Genomic DNA, 18,124 nt, shown 5'->3' on the forward strand with positions numbered 1-18,124 from the left:
ACACAACTTGAGGTCAGGAGTTCCAGACCAGTCTGGCCAAATGCCAAAACCCTGTCTCTACTAAAAATACAAAAATTAGCCAGGCGTGGTGGTGCATGCCTGTAGTCTTAGGTACTTGGGAGGCTGAGGCAGGAGAATCCCTTGAGCGTGGGAGGTGGAGTTTGCAGTGAGCCGAGACCACGCCTCTGCACGCCAGCCTGGGCAACAGAGTGAGACTCCATCTCAAAAAACAAACAAACTGCAGATTCCACCTTCAAATTTTGAAACTTTTTCAAACATGACTACCATCCTGTGAGAAAGTCCAGACCATATGCAGAGGTCCACATGAAGGAGAAGCAAGGTTCCCGGCCCACAACTGCAGCTGAGCTTCCAGCCAAAGCCAGCATTAACTGACAACCATAGGAGTGAGGCCGTTTTGGACCTTCCAGGTAATACAGCACCCCAGACAATGCCATGTGCCACACAAGCCCCACACAGATGAGCCCTGCCCAAATTTCTGGCTTGGAATCCTGAGAAAATAAAGTGATTCTGTTGTGAGTCAGTAAGTTTTGAGGTAGTTTCACAAAAGTAAATAACTGAAACACTGGGAAAGTGACTGTGTGTAGTTCAGAAATAAAAGGTTACACTTACTGAAGAAACTTATTAAGAAGAAGACAATGTTCCTCGGTGGTGGTATTCAGATTGTAAGCCTCGAATATTTTGGATGTTAGAGGGTTTTTCGGGCATTTGGGCAGTAGGGACCTCTCAACTGCTGGATCACTTCTAATTTAAACCAAATACCATGAGTTTTTGACACACACACAGAACACAAGCATCTACCTCCAAAATATTCAGAATATAGTTTGTAGAGCTGTAGATATGCCCAGAAACCCAGTTCTCAGCGAAGTAGTCAATATGGAGAATCAGAGGCTTTCTCTAATTCCTGTGCTTTATAAATAAAAGAGGACACGTTGAGAATCAGGAAGTTTCTCTAGAACTTCAGTTCTTCTAATAGTTTGCCACTCAGGCACAAGCCATTACATCTCCTTGGAACTCATTTTCCTCCCGAGATCTACAGAGACTCATAGAATATGTGGAGGTACTTCAGCTGTACCCGCCGTGGGGAAAGGGGGGTGGGACAGAAGGACAAGGCCAGTGAGGGGGCCTCCTCATCACCATCCCTTCAGCCAAAGCAGTTCTGCTTCTTAGGTAGAGCTTATGGGTAAGGAGGGTTATTATTTTGAAGGAAAAGAGAGATGGATAGGAGGATGGATGAAGAGAAGGAGGAAGAAGAATTTTCTGTACAGGACTGTTTAGTGGTATCCTTTCAATGCAAAAAAAAAAAATTAAATAGAGGACGGCAGGTTGAGATCTATGAAAGATGTCCTTTTCTTTCTCTAGTGGAAAACATGGGATGTGTCTTTGGTTTATTATGTATAAGAGATATTTATCTCCTGAGAATTTATTAAAGAGCAAAAGGAGAATAAATCTGAGTTCAGGTTTAAACAGAATTTTTGGGGCATGTGGCTGTTAATCACTGAGATGGTTTATGGATAATAAACATTGTGGTTTTTCACCTCCTTAAAGACTATAAAGAAATATTAAATTCTTTATTCATCTTTGCACAATAGTTTAGGTGACACCTGCCTGTAGGTTATCTGCAGAGGGTCTTTCCCACTTCTAGTTTATTAAAACATCTCTGCAAATCATATTCAGTTGGACAAACTCTTCACTAACATTGTCCTTGAATGCAGTACCCACCTGGATAGTCATGCGTTTATTTCAAAAGCATTAATTACATTGAATACGTTGTCCTCCTTCACCAAGCAAAACATGAAAAAAGAAGGTGTCCTTTCATTCTGAATTAATTATGACATTCATTCAAAAACAATGACTGTAATTACTTTTGGCATTTTGGGTCCTATCACAGAAAACAGCCGCTTAAACAACAAACAATTTTGCATTTTTGATCTAGCAGCAAAATGCTGCATGTCTCAGTTCCACAATACTAGAGACAAAATCCTCCCACTCATGGGCACAAGCCCAGCAGCAGTAATAAGCATGGCACACCAGCAGGGAGAAAAGTAACACTTGGTATTGTCTCTTTTCAAAGTGTCCCACATGCCTCCTTCAATTTTGTTCCTCTATATTTTTTTAATCATAAAGGAAAGATAAGACCCTATTCTCTTTATCATTAGTCTTTCTGTTGAAACTAACATCACCAATCCTCTGTGATGCCTATTTGTGAAGCAAACAGCAGCCTCTTTTTCTCATTGGCTGCCCTCCACCTCCAAATTGCAAACAACTGGCAGTCACTAAGAGGTCAATGGTCACTTAAACTTGGAACTTCAAGGAGAAATTTTTACCGATTTTTTAACTCTTCCTTGAGGCCTTTTATGCACTGAATATGACCCTATCAACCAAATACAATCAAGGATACCCACACAAAGATGGTAGTGTTTAAAATGTTCACATGGTACTCACATCATGAAACTTCTTCAAAGTTTCCAATACAACACTCCTGCTAGCCAGCTGTCATCTTTCCTCCCATGGCCCTGCCAGAGCCAATTTGCCTGACAGGCCCTAATAAGCTCCACTGTCATCCTTTGCATATATTCAGTAAGAATAAACAACACAAAGTACTGTAGTCATTTCTTTCATATAAATAAGACAGTGATATTATGAGAAAAACATCACTGAGCCCATGTAATTTTTTCACTTTAATCAAAATATGTACTGGCTCCAGGGCCTAACATTTTAGACACGAGTGCCTGCTTCCTTACAAGATTGCCTTGCAGAGAATGTGCTGTTTGTGACTCATTATCAGCCCCAAAGACACTCGGTGGCAGGGCTGTGAGCATCAAATTTCCTGCCTCTCTATGTATAGTCCAGCTGTTCGCAGCTACAAATGTAAATATCAGAGGCAGAAGGTTTTAAACTTTCTGTATTTTTAGTTTTTCAAATAGGAATCTACAAATAAACCAAATTGCTCTGGTTTGCATCTAAGCACTTTACCATAATTACCTCCCCTCCATCTTAATTTTTATGGCCCTCTTTGTAGCAACCTGGAGTCTCCAATCCAGTATAGAAATCTGTGCAGTTTGGGGTATTTGACATATGGATGCTGGACATTGTGAGGACACAAAGGAATATAGATATTGTGAAGAACTGGGATGACTTAGTTGGGAACATCCAGAAACCAAATTACATAATGATGGAGCACCCTTTCTGCTGCTTTTGTAACCAAATGATAGGGTGTGGGTTGTTATGGTGATAGAACCTCTGCAGGAGGAAGTAGAAGATGTTGTAATATTGGAGAGATTCAGGGTGAGCAGGCTTATCCACAATGTATTTGTGGAAGTTTTCTTCTTTCAATCAATTTAGACAAGGGTCTACTATATTTCCATGTTCTGCTGCTGTGCATCTTGAAGTCAACATCACCTGTTATTATTTTTCTCAATTGATGAATACAAAAGGTATATATTTATGGTGTACAACACAATGTTTCGGTATATTTATACTTTGTGGAATGGCTACACAAAGCTGATTAACACATCCATTACTTCTCTTACCATTTTGTATGGTGAGAACACTTTAAATTTTTCTTAGCAATTTTGAAGTATACAATACGTTATTATTAACTATAGCCCACATGTTTTACAATAGATCTCTTGACCTTATTCCTCCTATCTAACTGAAATTTTATCTCCTTTGAGCAACATCTCTCCAATCCCCACCCCCGAGCCCTGGTAACCACCATTCTATTCTCTGCTTCTATTAATTTCACTTTTCTAGATTCCACATATAATTACAATCATGCAGTATTTGACATTCTATGCCTGACTTATTTCACTTAATACAATGTCCTCCAGGTTCATTCATGTTGTTGCGAAAGGCAGAATTTCCTTCTTTTTAAAGGCTGAATAGCATTTCATTGTGTTTATACACCACATATTCTTCCTTCATTCATCATGCTTAGGTTGATTCTATACCTTGGATGTTGACATTACCTGTTGTTCTTTGAAACAAACTGATCTTTCCTTTTTCTCTGTTACTTCAATTCTGACGGGCTTTGACAGTTATAGGAGAGGGTCTTCTCCAAGAAAAGTATGCAATCTCTAATTGATTACTAGTTTCAATGCATCTCTGTGTCATCCCAGCTGCCCCAAAGGATTCTTAATCAGAGTTAAAATTAGATTTCCTACTCAGCTGTTCTTACAAAACAAGGACCCTTCTAGCTTTGCTCAGCCCTCATGAAGATACCATCCCTTTCATTATTTGTACTGAATGAGTCTCTGTATAACAAATTAGTAGGGATTCAGCACCAGGGATAGTTCCTTGCACACTGTAGCTGCTCTGTACTGAGGATTTGAGATTAAAACTCTGAACTTCTAAAACTTGACCTCTGATCAAACTGCCATGCTAGACCTTCCCTAACGTAAAATCCAAATAAAACACATTTGCCTTATTATGTGTTATTGTAGGTAGAAAACTATTGAAGAATCTAACATTCTCACCCTGCAGTTGACTGTTGCTCTTGCAATAAAACAAATCAGAAAATATCTGTAAATATGAATTATCTAAACCAGATCTCTATAATCATTAAATGTGGCAAATGCATGGCCCTTGTCATGTTGGAGCATCAGGGCTTGTAGGGTCTTGGATGCCTTGGATGGAGGGACTTGGGAAGCAGGCAGAGAGGAGCACAAGTCTGAGGTATATGGCAATGACAGCTGTTCTCATGTCCACAGCAAATCAGGTACACATGGCCCATTCCTGCTCTACGTCAGTGCTGATAATTCTGCATGCATATGGGATTTAATCAGAGGTAATTTTGTATTAGGAATGTTACCAAGCAAGCCTTGAATAGAATGGTATTTAATTGCTGCAGCTACTACCCTAGGCTAAGCTTTCCCTACTTCACTGCCATATTCAGCTAAGATAGCACAACAGAAATCAAAACACAGCACTGCCCTGACATACATAATCCTCAGATACTGGCAAATAAAGTTGTAGAATTGGCCAAACAACAGAAGTCAAATGCTCAATGATTTTTTTATCTGATGATGTACTAAGAATCTATATTTACAAAATATCTCTTGGGGAGATATCAGTGATGACATAGATAATATTTAGTTTGAGTCTATGTTGTTGGAATACTAAATTTGAGTAGCAAATCTTCCCTTGTTGTCCCATCAGGTAAAATTTTCAAGTAGATTTTGCATGTGCACAATGGTGAAATTATTTGCAACCAGTAGCATTCATATTACTGGGCTTCCCTAGAGCTAAATTTAAACTTTTTCTGTTAAAAATAAGTGTACCATTTTCATAGAACTTTCTATATAATTTTAACGAATGTTTGGTTCTTTTTTCAAATAAATTAAGAACTGACCCCAATTCTACTCTCATTGAGTGCCTTTGGACATTTAGGCTATAATTTTTGGAGGCCACATTGTAAATGGTAATGTTTTCTGAAATTAGATATGAAGCAGGCTTCTCAAACCCAAGAAATGAATGATTTGCCTCAGCACTGGTCCTATCAAACATCAACTTAAAATACCCTGGAAACATTATTTACTTAAGTGTCTGAAAATATTGCTAAAAAAAATTACCATGTTGCTTTCTGTTCAAATAAATTTTGTTTGGATAGTATTCCTTTTGTGTAACCACAATATGACCATTTAAGAAACCAAAAATATCCTATATGTGTTACCAGTCGGTGACTAAATAAGTCCTGTTGTTCTTTATAGTGTCAATGTTCTCCCACGTTTCTTCTGGTGTATGAGACCTCTCTCACCCACTGTCCCTGTATTCACAGAAGGATGCTGTTGACATCACGGGTGTTCATATTCTTTAGCATGGGGATAAAGACGGATGGGGGATCAGCAGCTCATTGCATCTATGCATCCCTTCTGGAAAGCTGGCTACTAGATGGCTACTGTTCACGATTCTGTTACTTTGCTCTCCAGAATTTGTAGTCCCACAGTTAAAAATTATTTGCTTTGTTTCTGAGGGCTACAAGCCAGTGTTGATTAGCTTGCAGTATTTATAGAGTAGGTAGCAGCACCTTCTATCTTCCTCAAGAAGTCTTCACCACATTTCTCTTGCCTGCCCTTCTCACCCCAAAATGGAAGCTGGTTAGCAGGCCTTCTGTTATCTGTCATTTGTTTCCAACCCTGCAGAGCTAATGCTACACCACGCCTGGCTTCAGTGCAGATAGAGTGGCTGTGTTCCAGCTCACTGCTCATGATGCAGACTTGCCAACCGATGCATACAAAGTGTTGAGAACACTATTTAAGATTCTACTTACAGTAACTGGCCAGTGTATGTGTCAGTCATATTGGCCCTTAAACATGGCCCTGGGCTGTAACCTTTAGATGACTCTTCAGCTTGATACAATGTTGCAGCCACATTGGATGGGATTCACTTCTGACCACCACACTACCCTTAAGTATGAAATGTATCAACCATGTGCATTTTTTAATGTTACATATGCCTCAAGGGTATGGATAATTTCTTTGTGCACTTTTCTTCTGCAGCAGATGTCAGCACATCATTTGTCAAAACACTGACAAAGAACTAAAGGTTCCAGCTGTCCCTAGTCATTCAGTTAGCTCCAATAAGCAAGAAGCCTCTGATAAGCATAGTACCAGGTCCCTCAAGAAAGAAATACAGGAGAAATAAACTCCTCAAAAACAAGGAGTTCGTGACTTAATGGCAGGGAGGAGTCTCAACAGACTTATCAAAGAAATTTCAGGTATTTAAAATGTATCTTTTATATTGCATGTGTACACTGAGATCACAGAAGTATTGGGGGCACATACAGGACAAATGAACAAATAGTGTGTGATAAGGTCTAGAGAGATTTTTCAAAGAACTTGAATGGTGAGCTGGGTTTATAAGGAGTTAGGACTGGTTCACAGAAGGAAATAAACATGCAATTAAGGGGTAATTGCATTAAAAAAGGAATGGGTGGATGTGAGAATATAGGTCACCTTGTGCAGGGTAGCATGCAGATTTGGCTGGAATAAAAGATACTGATTAGGAAAAAATATGAAAAGTGGGATTTCTGAAATGGTGAAGCTGCATAGAGACCATTGATAGGAGGCCTGAAATACCAGACACAGGAGTTGGATTTGATAACTTAGCACCACGTGATGCAAGGCAGGGGACAGCTCTGTTGTTTTGTTTTGCATGTTTTAGGTGTTGAGATATTTACTTACCTGATCTTTACAAGCCGGAACCAGTTCTCTCTCATGGCCCTTGTATATCAGTCAAGGTCCAATTATAGGAGAAAAACACACAGTAGCTTGACCAGAGAAAGTTGGATATAAATAATGATTATTTATAAGAGGACACTGGAGCAACAGATTAGCTGGTAAAAAAGAGCTCTAAAGAATATAAGAATATCAGAAATAAGAAACAACCACTACCCTTAGGACTCAGAGTGTCCAAGGAAGAGCTGTTCACACACACCCACCATTCCCCGGGACCAAGATCCATACCTGATTGGAAAGGAAAGAGCTATGACTCACTGAATGGCAGAGAAGTCATTGTGGTGCCATACTGGTAGAACTTGCTAGAAATCTGCCTTTCAGGACTTGCTGAAAATCTGCCCTTGTGTAACAAGAAAAGCTGTTCACAAGAAGGTGTCTGATCTTCTGTCATGTTTCTGCAACACGTTTTACTGACAAAGCTCAACATCATCCTAGCTAACAACAACAACAAAAGAGCATTTAAAATGCCCAGCTCAATTTCTGCAGAGCAGGCAATGAAGTATATGTTTGTAACTGAGGTAATAAATTGATAACTGGAATATCTTGCCCTGTCATTTTGTAAAAGTTTACCACTGTCCTCTTTCATTTTCAAATATAAAACCATATTCACTATGCTTTTTAAACTACTCAGCTATGTCCCCCCAACCCAACTCTACCCCCTCCAGAAATCCTGACTGGCCCTTGAAAGGAGTATGACCTATGGCTGAGAATCAGTGGTCAAAGCTAATGTGACTATATTCAATAAGACTAGTGATTATCCCTACAAGTAAAGGATGGAGGAAGAATGGGTTTATCAGTTTTTGTGAAAAAGACTGGGTTGGAGGAGGAGGGTGATTGTTAGTTTGCTATAAGTAAACTATGAGCCCACAATTTCATGTGACTCCTAAAAAATAAAATAGTCTCCATTGGTGGGGTTCAGAACAAGGGATGTGTTGGCCTAGTTTTTATATGCAGAGTTTTTGCTATTCCTTAAATATTGCATTCACTTCTAGGCACTTTCTTTTAACAAAGGATAGTAACGAACTACAGCACTTCCGAAACAGGATGATGAAGAGGCTAAGAATAGTGAAAATACCTGGCAATATCAGCCTAAGGAAAAGGAGGCATAGGCAAGACCTAGTTACAACCTTTGTATGTGTTTTGTATTAGAAGATCATTTTAACTTATTAGCATCCTTGAGGGAAGGGAATAAACCTTCAGGAATAAGTTATGGGAAGGAAAACTGAGGATTAAATAAACACATTAACAGTGCTGGGAGAAATCAGGGACTGCTTTAGGAGGCAGGGAGTGACCTCTCTTTGGATAAAGATGGACAGATTTCTTTGGATTTCCTTCTTTCTCCAGTTCTTTATGAGATTCTGTGAGCAGGCCAAGGTAGCCCTGCTTATCCCAATATTACTGCAAAGAGACCAGGCTCAACCTTCATATTTAGCCTATCCTTTAAATCATTTGTGTCGAATGAGGTCATGCTTCTTTCAGGAAGAATACAATTAAGAGACCTTTAAAATAGCTTTGTATATTTAGGTAGCAACAAGAGTTGCAATCATCCCTGCCTCCCAGAGACCCAAATAATTAAATTCCAACACATAATTAAGTTGCATAGGACCATTACTAATAATACTATTTTAATATGACCTTCGGGATGTAGACATTATTATTCTAATGAAAGGAAAGAATCTGTTGGTTCATTTTAAACTATTATGTGAATTCTTAGCCTAGAGACTAAGTTCTTTAGGCTAAGACAGTTCTGTAATGTGAAGCAATTTCTAATAGATAACTATTATGAAATAACCTGATTACATTTTAAAAGGTGAGCAATGACTATTTTATAAATGTTTCCTAAGAAACTTGATTCAGTTCTTCTAGTTTTCCATACAGCTAACCCTTTTAAATTGAGTCAGAATTACATATAGTTCAGGGCACCATGTTAGATGTTAAATGACAAGAGTTTCTTTGTTTTGAGACAGGTTCTTGCTCCTGTTACTCAGGCTAGAGTGCAGTGGCAAGATTTTCAGCTTCAACTTCCCAAGCTCAAGTAATCCTCCCACCTCAGCCTCCTGAGTAGCTGGGACTACAGGTGTGCACAACCACACCCAAAACTACAGTAATTTTTTGCATTTTCAGTAGAGATGAGGTTTTGCTATATTGACCAGGCTGGTCTCAAACTCCTGGGCTCAAGCAGTCTGCCCACCTCAGCCTTCCAAAGTGCTAGGATTACAGGCATGAACCATGATAGGGGGTTAGATATGGAAACTATGAATACTACACAAGTAATTGGATAGTCTCAATAACCATGTGAGCATCTCAGAATAATTGGTTTTTTTAAAAAAAATTAAGTACAAAGGGTGATGGTGATGAGAATGATGACAGTTGATGATGATGAGGTCTAGACACAACTTCTAGTTCTATGAGAGGCTTCTGAAATCTTTCCAACCCTGGCTAAGGCTTCTGTTTTGGTCATCTGCAAGTTACTCAGTTTCTCAGTGTCAGATGGCCTTTGGAAAACATCAGTCAGTCCTGAGTGCCAGTTGAATATTTGAAAGCCTAATTTAGTGATTTGTCTTCCATTCTGAGTTCTTAGATTATATTCAACAAATGCAACTTTCTAGGGAAAGCATATTAATTCCTATCCACAACAGGCATTTTGTCTGACTATTTCTACTCAAGTGGCCGAAAAAAGTCACTGTAAACTGCATGAAACCATAATGCAGGATTAAACAAGTCTACCTGGGACCTTCCCATAGGATGATGACTCTAAGGAATCTGCGATGTCTCATCCCCATCAGTTTGGCTGAATGTTACAGCCATAATGAGCGAGGAATAATTTTGTTTCTTTGAGGAAAAAATCACCTCGGCTTGCCATTCTTGTACAGCTTCCTTCCTAAAATGATATACTATTCACTTGTACTATGTACTTGTTCATTACAATATGGCAGTGAAGGATCATTTTGCACGATACATAACGACATGTACCATTTGTTGTTATGTCACATAATTACATTAATGGGAGCTATTTAATTTATCTTTTTAATCTGTCCTAGATGTAAAAGTTCTCACTTGGGAAGAATTTGCTATCTGTACATTTTCATCTTTATTAAAGTAACTACTAACATTGCTACCACTAAGTTATCATATTTCAATATGAGGTATTCATTTTCCCCCTACTCATCCTCCACCCTATTTCCCTGCTACCCATTTTGTGGGTCCAGCCCATTTGTGACAACCAGCAGCTGGTGTTGGATACAAAGACTTCTTTGGTAGTGTCAACCACCTCTATCAAGTCACCTACGTATTTTGATGATTTTAATAAAGCAATGGTTAAGTATGATTATTATCCACTATTATTCTAAACTTTTATGACATCTAACAAATATCTTTATTTCTCCCTGATGTCTTCTTCATTTTCTGTAGTAGATATATAAATACCAATAGCTAACAAACATTTATTCATAAAATATGAGGTCCCTGTGTCTATTAACTAGCTCAGGCTGCCATAGCAAATACCATATGCCAGGTGGCTTAAACATCAGAAATTTATTTTCTCTCATTTCTGGAGGCTGGAAGTCTGAGAGCAGAATGCCAGCATGGTTGGTTTTGTTCCTGGTGAGGGTTCTATTCCTAGCTTGTAGACATCCCCTTCTCATTGTGTCCTCACATGGTGAAAATAGAGTACAAGTATCTTTTCCTTTTCTTATTTATATTAGGACCCCACCCACATGACCTCATTTAAACTTTATCGCCTCCTCATAGGCCCTATATCCAAATACAGTCACATTAGGAGTTGAGGCTTCAACATATACATTTTGGGCTCAAAGATACCAGGCACCAAAGAGGAAAGAGTGTTAGACTTAAAATGGGAGGGATTAAGTCAGTATCTGCAAAGTGAATAGTGAAACTCTCCCAGTCTTCCTCCATCCCCTGGCCCTAGCATGCCGGCATCCAGAATCATATCTCCTAAGCAGAAGACTGTGGGATCCTTCTTTGAAGAAATTGAACCACACCAAAGAACTACAGGTCCTGAAATTTAGATATCTCCCCAGAAGGCCAGCTGGCTATCCTGTTGCTGTGGCTGTGAAGCCCTTTAGTACACCAGCCTTGCCTGTACCCAGAGAACTTCAATTATTGGTGTCTTACTCTTAGATATAAATGGACAGAAAGGGATCATATGACATTTGAATAAAGTCTCCAACATGAAATATAGAAACTAAAACCAAAAGGAAAACACAGCTCAGGGGAAACAGAATTAGACACAGAACAGAATCAAATGTCAAAGAAACTGTAGTTAAAATGCTCAAAAAACTAAGAGAAGAAACATGAAACAAGAATAAAATGTTATGTATTTTTTAAAGAACAATTAAAGAATATGTAAAAACAACTTGGACATTTACAATTGTATAGCCAAATTTTTTTTCAATAGAAGAATCTCCTGGAATATAGAACAAAAAGATTTTGGACAATATGGGTGAAAAAGGTAATAATATAGAGTGTCAATCCAGAATTCCCAACATCCAACTAATAGGAGTTATAGGAATAAAAGAACTTAAAAGACAGAAAGAAATGTGTAAATAAATGAAAGATAATTTTCTATTATTGGATGACATTAATTTCCAGTTTGAAAAAGCTTCCAAGTACTCAACACAATGAATGAAGAAAGGTCTACTCTAAAGAACATCATAATGAAATTGCAGAACACCAGGGAAAATGAGAGGATTGGAAAAGCTTCTGGAGAGAACAGATGGGCAAAATGTAAAGAAAAAAAGAATTTTTAAAAAGTATTAAACTTGTCAACAGAAACATTAAAATCTGGAAATCAATAAAACAGTATCTTCACAGTACTGAGAGAAAATGAACTTTAACCTTGAATTCTATATCCAGCCAGACTATCATGCAAATATGAAAGTATTAAAAAACATTTTCAGACATGCATGCAGTCAAAAAATTTATCGCTCTGCACCATTTCTCAAGAAGTTACTGAAGAATGTGTCCTACAAAACCAAAGGGAATAAACTAAGAGAAAGGAAGGCAAGTGAGGACCAAACATGGGAAAGAGGCTAAGAGATCTTCCAGTATGAGAATGAAGGGAAGTTCCAGCAGGACAGCTCTGCCCAGGCCAGAGCTCAGTCCATCAAAGATGCAGCAGAAAAGCTAGAAGACTCTAAGAGGAATGTCTCCAAGAGGGAAATGGGTCAATAAGTTAAATGACAGATTTGACCCTGTAGAAATTGTACTGAGAGGTTGTTTATAGAGCTGTTAGAGGTTGTAGGAAAGACTTAATCAAGTGCCCTCCCTTTAAAGAGAACCCCTGAGTAAATAAAAAAGACAATTAACTCTAGAAACAATAAAATGTAATTCAAGACAGGAAACAGAATCATATCAACTTTCTAGTGAACAATTTTTGCATAGTCTTTATAATGAAAACACTGAATATGTATGGACTTAACCAAAAGTTGATGCATAATTATATTGGGAGGAAGAATATTTACCTACCGTAAAGGAAATGAAGAACTTTTTTCAATAGTTGGTGTTTAAAGCAGATGCATTTAGAGGTAGAAGTACATGTATATTATATAGAAATATGGAAGTTAATGCCAGAAGGAACAGTTCAAAGAGTTGAATAGGGCTACTAACATCCAAGGAATGGGAGAATGATGAAACAGGATACCAAAAAGTACTAATTTTTTAAACTTTCATTTTAGGTTCAGGGGTACATGTGCAGGTTTGTTAATATAGACAAACTTGTGTCACAGGGGTTTGGTGTACAGACCATTTCATCATCCAGGTACTAAGCATAGTACCCAGTAGTTATTTTTCCTGATACTCTCCTTCCTCCCATCCTTCTCCCTCAAGTAGGCCCCACTGTCTGCTGTTTCCCTCTTTGTGCCCATTGCTTCTCATTACTTAGCTCCCACTTACAGGTAAGAACATGTGGTGTTTGGTTTTCTGTTCCTGCATTAGTTTGCTAAGGATAATAGCCTCCAGCTCCCTCTTCATCCATGTTTCTGCAAACATGTTCCTGATCTCATTCTTTTTATGGCTGCATAGTATTCCATGGTGTGTATGTAAAACATTTTCTTTATCTAGTCTACCATTGATGGGTGTTTAGGTTAATTCCATGTCTTTGCTATTGTGAATAGTGCTGCAATGAACATACACATGTGTGTATCTTTATGGTAGAACAATTTATATTCCTTTGGGTATATACCCTGTAATTGGATTGCTGGGTTGAATGGTAGTTCTGTTTTTAGCTCTTTGAAGAATTGCTTCCCACAATAGTTGAACTAATTTACATTCCTACCAGCAGTGTATAAGGGTTCCCTTTTCTCTGCAACCTCACTAGCATCTGCTGTGTTTTGACTTTTTAATATTAACCACTCTGACTGGTGTGGGATGGTATATCATTTTGGTTTTAGTTGGCACTTCTCTAATGATTAGTGATATTTAGCATCTTTTTCATATGCTTGTTGGCTGCACGAATGTCTTCTTTTGAAAAGTGTCTGTTCATATCCTTTGCCTACTTTGTAATGGGGTTGTTTAGTTTTTGCTTGTAAATTTGTTTAAGTTCCTCATAGATTCTGGATATTACACCTTTGATGCATAGTTTGCAAATATTTTCTACCATTCTAATGGTTGTCCCTCTACTCTTTTGATAGTTTCTTTTGCCATGCAGAAGCTCTTTAGTTTAATTAGATCCTATTTGTTAATTCTTGCTTTTGTTGCGATTGCTTTTGGTGTCTTCATCATGAAATCTTTGCCAGTTCCTATGTCCAGAATGGTATTTCCTAGGTTATCTTCTAGGATTTTTATAGTTTTAGATGTTACATTTAAGTCTTTAATCCATCTTGAGTTGATTTTTGCTTATGGAATAAGGAAGGAGTTCAGTTTCAATCCTCTGCATATGACTAGCCAGTTCTCCCAGCACCATTTATTGAATAGGGAGTCCCTTCCCCCATTGCTTGTTTTTGTCAGCTTTGTTGAAGATCAGATGGTTGTAGATGTCCAGCCTTGTGTCTGGGCCCTCTGTTCTGTTCCATTGGTCTATGTGTCAGTTTTGTACCAGTATCATGCTGTTTTGGTTATTGTAGCCCTTTAGCATAGTTTGAAGTCAGGTAATGTGATGCCTCCAGCTTTTTATTTTTTTTCTTAGCTTTTTTTTTCCTTGGTCTTGGCTATTCTGGCTCCTTTGGGTTCCATATGAATTTTAAAATAGTTTTTTTCTAGTCCTGTGAAGAATGTCATTGGTAGTTTGATAGGAATAGCATTGAATCTGTACATTGCTCTGGGTCGTATGGCCATTTTAATGATATTGATTCTTCCTATGCATGAGCATGGTATGTTTTTCCATTTGTTTGTGTCATCTGTGATTTATTTGAGTAGTGTTATTTAATTCTCATTTTAGAGATGTTTCACCACCTGGTTAGCTGTATTCCTAGGAATTTTATAATTTTTGTGGCAATTGTGAATGAAATTCACAATTTCATTCCTTGATTTGGCTCTCAGCTTGGCTGTTGTTGATGTATAAGAATGCTACTGGTTTTGTACATTGATTTTATATTCTGAAACTTTGCTGAAGTTGTTTGTCAGCTGAAGGAGCTTTTGGGCAGAGACTATAGGGTTTTCTATGCATGGAATCATGCCTTGTGCAAACAGGGATAGTTTGACTTCCCCTCTTCCTATTTGAATGCCTTTTATTTCTTCCTCTTGCCTAATTGCCGAGGCCAGGACTTCCAATACTATGTTGGATAGGAGTGGTGAGAGAGGGCATCCTTGTCTTGTGCCAATTTTGAAGAGAAATGCTTCCAGCTTTTCCCCATTCAGTATATTGGCTGTGGGTCTGTCATAGATGGATCTTCTTATTTTGATATATGTTCCTTCAATACCTAGTTTATTGAGCGTTTTTAACATGAAGGAATGTTGAATTTTATCAAAAGTGTTTTTTGCATTGTTAATTATGTGCTTTTTGTCTTTAGTTCGGTTTATGTGATGAATCAATATTTATTGATTTACATATGTTGAACCAACCTTGCATCCCTGGGATGAAGCTTACTTGATCATGGTGGGTTAGCTTTTTTTTTTTTTTTTTTTTTTTTTCTTGAGACAGGGTCTCTGTCACCCAGGCTGGAGTGCAGTGGCACAATCTCAGCTGACTGCAGCCTCGACCTCCAAGGCTCAAGCGATCCTCCCACCTCTCAGCCTCACAAGTAGCTGGGACTACTACTGACATGCATCACCACGCCCAGCATTTTTTTTTTTTTTTTTTTGGTAGAAACAGGGTTTCATATGTTGCCCAGGCTGGTCTCAAACTCCTGAGTTCAAGTGATCCTCCCCGCTCAGCCTCCCAAAGTGCTAGGGTTACAGGCCCACCATGCCTAGCCAGATTAGCTTTTGGATATGCTGCTGGATTTGGTTTGCAGGTATTTTTTTGAGGATTTTTGCATCAATGTTTCAGTATGAATGGTACCAACTCAGAATTCTAAGTACATCTGGTAGAATTCAGAATTTGGCTGTGAATTCACCTGGTCCTGGGATTTTTTTGGATTGGTAGGCTATTTATTACTGATTCAATTTCAGACTTCATTATTGGTCTGTTCAGGAATTCAGTTTCTTCCTGGTTCAGTCTTGGGATGGTGTATGTATCCAGGGATTTATCCATTTTTTCCAGATTTTGTAATTTGTGTGCCTAGAGGTGTTCACAGTAGTCTCTGACTGTTATTTGTATTTCTGTGGAGTCAGTGGTAATGTCCCCTTTGTCATTTCTAATTGTGTTTATTTGGATCTTCTCTCTTTTCTTCTTTATTAGTCTAGCTAGTGGTATATCTATCTTTAAAGAGTGCCATTTTTTATTATAAGACTGTTAGCACTATTTGACTTTTTCAACTATTTCTATGTGTAATATTTTGATTGAAGTACAATTTAATTTTCTTTTAACATAAAAGAAGTAGATAAAATCCTTATTTCATATAAAAGAAAGTATTTTGGGAATGGGAAGGGATGTTTTAAAAGCAATGCAGTGCAGACTATGGTTTGGCTCTTGAAAGGAAACCAACAACCACATATATTCATGATTAATATTTACTTATCTATATGCCAGATTCATGTGGGTTGATAATCTGAATTAACATATATAGAGTCATTGACATCAAATAATTCCTCTAAACTGTATATTTGGAAACATACTTGAATTTCCCATATGTCAGAACTCCTTAATTATTCTATGATCTTTTTGCAGTTTTAAGGTGCTGGGAAAAAATGTCTTAGATTATAAGCAGAATGATGGCAAAATGGGGCTCATTCAGAGTATATAGTGCTAACATCTGTCATGTCACCTCCCTTTTCTCCTCTCCAGCATAGCTGAAAACTCTACCATTCATAAGTGACATTGGGTTTCCTAAAGAACTAGAGTTCTTGAGAAATGTGCTTTTTTAAAATTTTATTTTAAGTTCTGGGATACATGTGCTGAACGTGCAGGTTTGTTACATAGGTATACATGTGCCATGGTGGTTTTCTGTACCTATCAACCCGTCATCTGGGTTTTAAGCTCCACAGGTATTAGGTATTTGTCCTAATGCTCTCCCTCTCCTTTCCCCCCACCCTCCAACAGGCCCTGGTGTGTGATGTTCCCCTGCCTGTGTCCATTTGTTCTCATTGTTCAGCTCCCACTTACGAGTGAGAACATGTGGTATTTGGTTTACTCTTCCTGTGCTAGTCTGATGAGGATCACGGTTTCCAGCTTCATCCATGTACCTGCAAAGGACATTAACTCATTATGTTATATGGCTACATAGTATTCCATGCTGTATGTGCGTCACATTTTCTCTATCCAGTCTGTCATTGTTGGGCATTTGAGTTGGTTCCAAGTCTTTGCTGTTGTAAATGGTGCTGCAACAAACACATGTGTGCATATGTCTTTATACTAGAATGATTTATAGTCCTCTGGGTATATACCCAATCCTCGCCAGCATCTGTTGTTTCCAGACTTTTTAATGATCGCCATTCTAACTCATGTGGGATGATATCTCATTGTGGTTTTGATTTGCCAGAAATGCGTGTTTTAAGAGTTTACATGAGTTGCAGTAAGTAAAACTCATTTACAAGAGTTTACATGAGTTGCAGTTATCCTTATTCCCTAAATAAGGAAAATGTGAGCAATGATCTTGAACACTTCGCAGTTAACTCTCAATGAATCTACTAATGGAGGGAATTGCTCAGATATTATAAAATACTGAATGAAAAATAGTTATGTTTGATTTTGAAACGTATTACATGATTTTAGAAGACTGTTTATCCCTCACATGCTGCTCCCTTAGGATGACTCATATTAAAGACAGGTTTTTGTTTCCAAGTGAACATATCTGTGGTGAGGGAGCAAGAATCAGGCAGGCTAGGTTGAAAATATGGCAGGGAATAAGTGTGTGTCGACTGTGTTTTGGTACTGCATTATTTCCAAGACAGTATATCTTCTTTCCAAGTGGGATGCCATGTAACTGGAAAACAACCAAAAGTAATAAAAGTTTTAGAATTCAGATACATCAGGCATTACTTTTGCATCACAAGCAATGCACTTGAAAGCTGGCAATATCAGACTTTAAATCATCAACCGCTGAGTCAAATTAGAATCACACGTAGCTTCTCACTTGAACAAGACCAGTCTGCTCGCTCCCTTGCTTAATGCACCGTAGAGAATATAACATGCTCAGTAAATTGTATAGAAAGGATACACAAATGAGCTAATTTTGTTATGAGAAAGGATCTGGCCGATTGCTTGTGGAATAATTATCTCTCAATAAGTAGCCATCATTTGTTCCATTTTCATTAGAGGTATACCTGAGAATCAGAACGGATTTCTTTTGAAGAAAGGGCAGTATTTGAGT

At 38.1% G+C, this 18,124-nt stretch overlaps 1 protein-coding gene across 2 annotated transcripts in view; it reads left to right on the plus strand.

Annotated features, from left to right (window-relative positions):
- The window catches only part of LHFPL3 (LHFPL tetraspan subfamily member 3), a 566,970-nt gene that overhangs the window by 285,117 nt on the left and 263,729 nt on the right, over positions 1-18,124 (plus strand). The gene's annotated exons all lie outside the window — the stretch shown is intronic.

This window comes from Piliocolobus tephrosceles, chromosome 8 (assembly GCF_002776525.5).
Source record: "Piliocolobus tephrosceles isolate RC106 chromosome 8, ASM277652v3, whole genome shotgun sequence".
NCBI lineage: Eukaryota > Metazoa > Chordata > Mammalia > Primates > Cercopithecidae > Piliocolobus > Piliocolobus tephrosceles.